The following is a 6,144-nucleotide window of genomic DNA, read 5'->3' as shown; positions in this document are numbered from 1 at the left end:
GGGAGTATGATTTATGGTCCGACTGGGGGCTTTGTCCCAATTTTTAGTCAGATGTTGATTTTCGTATCTTTAGAGATTTCGCATACTGGTGTTATGTATTTTGAATGTTATGAATTAAACTTTGTATTGTTCAGTTGTGTTCAGAGATTGACCATATTTTTGTCTTATTATATTTTTTCGCATTTCTTCATATTATATGAATCGTATGCATGATTGCCAGATTAGTTGGCCGCTCGGGCCTTTATGGTTAGGGATGCTTATCAAAGCCAAGGTCTCGGCTCGGGTCGTGACAGATTAATAGTAAAATAACATAAAAATTATCATTTTAACCATATTTTATTTCGAAAAATATTAAGTATCAAATCAATTCAAATATATATATATATATATCATTTAACAGAATCATATGAAATTTTTAAATTTGTTTGCCTTCAATTACATCAAAACTACTTGTAGATTTTACTATGATCGACCTCATTGATGATCAACATATTGGATTAAAAATTTTTGACTAATTAAATTGAAGTAACACACATTCACCAAACACAAGTATAGTTGTCATAAATATAAATACCATTCCCACCATATCATTTTAAATGTTACCCTTTAACTTAGCACGATGTTTAAAGAAAAGGAAGGACTCTTGAAACCCGTGGTCTAAAATATTCTTAAAATATTTGTATGGCTATAAATCGATAAACTGAAAGCAAAAGAAGAATTTGCAAGTTAAATTTTTTTTTCTAATTATAATGAGGCAGTGTTCTTTTAGAATGGCTAAAAAGGAAAAGGTGTCAAAAATAGAGGGAGTAATATAACATTCTAACACTACCACATAAAAACATAAATGCCATAACAAAATTATAAAAAAATCATGCGAGTGTCACATTTATGGTGCTAGGTTTTGTCTTTTCATCAAACAGTTGAATTTTGTGTTTGTTATGTTCACACTGAAGTAAAACAATAAAAGGAAAGCAAGCGATAACACAAATAGTAAAGAAGAAATTAAGAGAATGTCCATATTTATCTCACATTTTATCATTTGGCATATGGAGGTTGAGGTCTCGGTGGAGGCAGTGGAGACAATGGAGGCTTCGTCGGCAGAGCATCGTATTCTGGTGCTAGAAATTCAGCTAATAATGGTTGCAATATCTCTCGGCTGAACAACCTGTGCATGATCTATGCAACCCCGATCATCATGAAATGCTCTCTTAGAACTTCCCAAGGTTTATAAATTTTTCTCTCTTTCACAGGTTTACTTTGATGTTTCGATTTACTATTTTTTACTTTTTATTGCATATATCGACTTCTCGGGCAATATTTTGTACAATTGAATTGTGAAATTCTATAAAAAATATAGGCCTTAGGTTTTTCATGTAGTTGAATTATCTAAAAAATGTGATGGAAAAATTTAGATGCTTTTTGTGACTAGTTGGAGAAAAAAGAGGTTCAACGGTTTATTTTCTTGTTTCTTCTGTATTGTTGCATAATTTATTCTTTCCATCGATTAATCGCAGTTGATTTTCTATAATTCAGTTTTGGATTACAGTAAGGTTCGATCGAAACTCAATATTATTCATAACTTTACCGTAATCTAGAATAGAGTTACACAAAACCTGATGAGTCTATAGAAGAAATGAATAGATATCGGTTCAAATGAAACACAAAAATAATTTTTTGAAGTGAGAAGAATAACCTTGGAAGATTCTAGAAGAGTAATTTAATGAAGATATGGGTTTTAGAGATCAAGCACAAGACGAAAATTTTCCACGATTTGGCCCCCTTGTTGTGAGATTCATTTGATACTACTGCTACACTCTTACAAGTATTTTTGAGAAGTTCTTTATTATAATGCTAGACTTTATCTCATCTCTCAGATGCAGATTTCTTAGCCTGTTTCTACCACTCTATAATACAATTCCAGCATTTCTTTAGTGATTAATGATTACATATGCTGCACATTGCACAATTATTAATGAGGAATGAAGGGAAGCATCTGATTGACCTTTTATTTCAAAGTTGTCAGGGGAACATCTTAATTGCCTTTTGACTGGGGTTATTGAGCAATTCAAATGGTTATAATTGACAAATTGTTTGTAGAGTCCTATAATTATTTTTTCCTGAACATTTTCGTAGAGTCTTAGGATGACAAGACTTGCCATGGAATGCTTTGTGATCACTAATCAGGATACCTAGGAGAGAGAAGTGGGGAGAAGCCTTATGGACAAGAAAAATACAACATAGATGTGAATCTTATAGAGTATATATTTTTGGAAGCGATTTATAAGATTACACGTCTGCCTATATAAACTAACTAGGTAAAGCATTACAGTGGACCTTTCAGAAATGAGTGGAGAAGGCAGTGAAGGATTTGATGCTGTTTGTTCTGATATGCGTGTTATCCAATTCATATTTTCCTTTTCACGATTGAGTGTTGAGGTGAGAGGACCTTTTAGTCCTCCAGATCTCAACTCATCCCTCAATGGTGAAATAGAAAAGATGAATTGGAGTATATGAATATTGTGACAAACAGAAGCAAATCCCTCTCTGCCTTCTCCAGTCATTTCTAATAGGCCTACTGCGACGCTTTTCCTAGTCAGTATATGGAGGTAGATCTGGAATATTGATAGACTCAGAGAACTATTTCCAGAATTCACTGTCCAGTAAATATTGGCAATAACATCCGTTCTGTTGATACTCTTTGGAATCTCGCTTCATCTACTAACTTGATCAGACAAGCCAAGGAGAAGGATTCGAGGTAAGTCAGGTAAGGCATAAATTTCTTCCCTTTAAAATTTCTATCTTTAATGGAGATTAATTTTCAAAAGATTACCATTTATGATATCATTGTCATTTATGGTAATAACACTAGAATCCCTACATGTTTTTGTTATGCTACCAATAAGATTTAAAAATGTTTTTGTTGAGGGTGCTGCTTAACAGGTTTGGAAATATTTTGATTGCAAGGAATTACACATAACTCTTTCCAGCAATACGAGTCTTGAGAACCTGGAGGAACATGTGCGACTATAACATTGTGCATAAATTCAACCTTCAGATTCTCCCTATATTTGCATCAATTGGGAGATATCTAAAATCAAGGCATCATTGTGAATATGGAGCTCAAAAAGTGTTCTATACAAGGAAAATGGAGAATCGTATTCTCTGGAACATCTCTGCTGCTTTGAGTACTAGCTGGCCACTGTTCTGTCAAATATTGCGCAAACTTAGGCCTATTGTCATTTATCAACAAATGCAATGGTTGTCAAGTGCAGGAAGTGGAGGGGTTGAGTGGAATGTGTCTGGAAATATACTTATGGCATTCTTTATTGCTTTCAAGTGCCACATCAACAATCAGACTGAAGCCATGGCTTCTAAGTATGGAATTGATGGGTGCAAAAAATCACAACATCAACAAGTAGATGTGGATCTAGACTCAATGATTATTACTAACGTAATCAGGATACACAGTATGGACAAAATGATGCTAAAAAAGATCATCTATTATATTCTTTGCAGTATCAAGGAAAAAGATATCCCAAGTCCAACATTGTTACATGGAGGCTAATCACGTAGCGGACTTTATTAATAAACTTGTGGCATCTAGTTGTAATGGGACCACTACTCTTTTCAATAACTTCCGAAAGAACGCAAGGGCTCTTTTTAACATGATAAAAGTCAATTACCTAGTATTAGAATAAGATATGACAAGGCTAATTTCCTTGTAAGTTAGTGACTGTAGATGTTTGACAGGAAGAGAATACAAGCATAGGCTTGTCTCTTCCTGGAAGAAAGATTACACAAACTTCTTTTTGGTGATGTAAGGTTAATGCCTCCCTTGTTTGAAATTGTTTGTTTAGTTACCTAACATGGTAAAGGTACAAGCATAACCTCCCCAAAACCAGTGTGATAACCTGATGGGTTAAATTAAAAAAATATTATATAATATTGAGATCTACATGAAATTATTTGTAACCTAATTAATTATGTAGCCTTTGGGTAATGTATTAGAATTTTAGTTATCAAAGAAAGTTTATATTTCTTTCTTTTATTCAGAGTTCAAAGCATTTTCTTGTTGGAAAGGAACTTGAGATGAAGATTACTCTTATTAATGATAAGTCATCTAAATATTGGTAAAAAATCAGTAGTATTTAATAACAAAGGTATAATAAATACAAAATGGTTAATTTTCTCTTAGTTTTCTAAATTGTACTGTTTCTTTTATTATATTGGACAAGTAAAGATGGATGACGAGAGTTATCTGTTACGACCCAAACTAGGGCGTAGTCATGACGGACATCACCAACAATGAAGGCTCGGGCATCCGACTATATCTGGTAATCATGCACAACATTCATATAATAAAAGAAGATGCGGAAATATATTCTGATACAGAAACATGGTCATACTCTGGATTTTGTTTAACAATAAAGAATGAAATACGAAATCAACTACATAACATCTGGAACAATCTGCGAAATCTCTACTGCATAATCAAATGACAACTTTCTGAAACTGTGACAAGGCCCACAGTGGACCTAAATAAAAATAAATAACATAATCTGAAAGACATAGGCCTTCAAGAATAAAGAAGGCTCACCAACTGCACACATCACTACTGTCTGAAAACTCTACAGCCTAGCAGTACCTCTGAACTGAGCTTTAGACCCTGGGAGGATGGGGGTCAATACAAATGTACTGGTATGCAAAGTAATTCAAAATAAATCTTTTATATAAATAAAATAATGGAGAGCAATTTGTCCAAACATCATACATAAAATAGTTTTCAAAATACATGAGCATTGTTTTGATAATCATAAAAACCTTTCTATCAATGCAATTTCTGATCTTCGTATTACTTCTGAGTTAGGTGGTACACCCCTACAAGTCTAAAACCCCACGGGATATATGGAGTTCACCATTGACTCGGTGGAGAAGCCCACAACCCAAGTGTGCCGCAAGGGTTGCAGTGTCTGAGTCTAATACGCCATAGGGTACTAGGCCAGCGTAATATAGCATACCCGAATCAACAAATCACGATTTTGGGAAATGAGTGTCTGAACTCCTGCCTTCATCCGGGGACTATCTAACATCTCTTTATGCCCAATTTTGTCAATTTTTAAATATGTATCATCCTGAAATCTTAAGTCATAAAAATCTGGTTTCTATGTTTGTCTAAGTCTATTATGGCATTGTCTATTTTGGTATCGTCATACCAAGACTTGCAAGTCGTAATTTTGAGCCATAATGCATTAAGCATAATTCTTTAATTAGAACTCAATTCATACCACCCAACATTTGCAATAGTATGAGATGATTTCATGTTTCGAAATATAAGTCAAAACTATGCAAGAATTCTTCAAACATATGGTGGTCATGTGCTTTTGGCAAAACCACACTCTTTCATTATATGTATATTCAACATTTATCAACATGCATAAACCTTTCTTTTTATTTCAAAGTCATATTCAAGTCATAGTATAAATCAAGGCATTTCATGCTCCTCAAGATACATTTTAAAACAATCCATAGTATATCATGAGTAAAGGAAAATCATAACAAAAGAGGGATTTTTCATGAGTCATGCTCTAAATTCAATCATCAATCTTTAAAACGTGTGCTTTCATATATATACAATTTTCAATCAATTTGGGGGAAGGTCTTAAGACCAAAACAATACCGTCAAAACTTCTAAAACATGATTATATTCATAAATCCAAAACCCCATTCTTAAAATCTTAATTTCTATGCCCATGAGATTTTAGGAAAAGCCCATGTACCTTAATTTATGACTCTTTAATGAACTCGTGTTTTAGGGATGCTATTCGAACAATTGATGGGTGCTTCTTGTATCCCTCACAATAGGGATTCCGAATCTCGAAGAATTATTGAAAACCCATGGTGAAATCTTAGGATATTTGGATTTTTATTTTGAAACCCTAGAGAGAGTTTCTTGTAAATTTTTGAAGAAAATTTGAATAATGTGGTCATTTAGGAGAAAAATCTCATGTTTAAGCATAAGGGGATGGAAATTACCCAACATACCCTTAATTAGACGGAATAAAATATAACTAGGAGCCCGATTATATGGGCCACCGTGACGCGCCACTATCGCAGTGGCTCACTGAAAAATGATGAATGGGATTC

The 6,144-nt window shown here is 33.7% G+C and overlaps 1 long non-coding RNA gene across 1 annotated transcript; it reads left to right on the top strand.

Moving 5' to 3' along the window:
* The first annotated feature begins 885 nt into the window (after positions 1 to 885).
* Positions 886 to 3,845, top strand: LOC124888133. Its single transcript, XR_007046153.1, has 2 exons — positions 886 to 1,223; positions 2,024 to 3,845. It is a non-coding gene; the product is annotated as an uncharacterized LOC124888133 (long non-coding RNA).
* The last annotated feature ends 2,299 nt before the right edge of the window (positions 3,846 to 6,144 follow it).

Source organism: Capsicum annuum, chromosome 10 (assembly GCF_002878395.1).
Source record: "Capsicum annuum cultivar UCD-10X-F1 chromosome 10, UCD10Xv1.1, whole genome shotgun sequence".
Lineage (NCBI taxonomy): Eukaryota > Viridiplantae > Streptophyta > Magnoliopsida > Solanales > Solanaceae > Capsicum > Capsicum annuum.
Note: the sequence above shows the minus strand (reverse complement) of the source record. Positions and strands in the feature narration are given on the sequence as shown.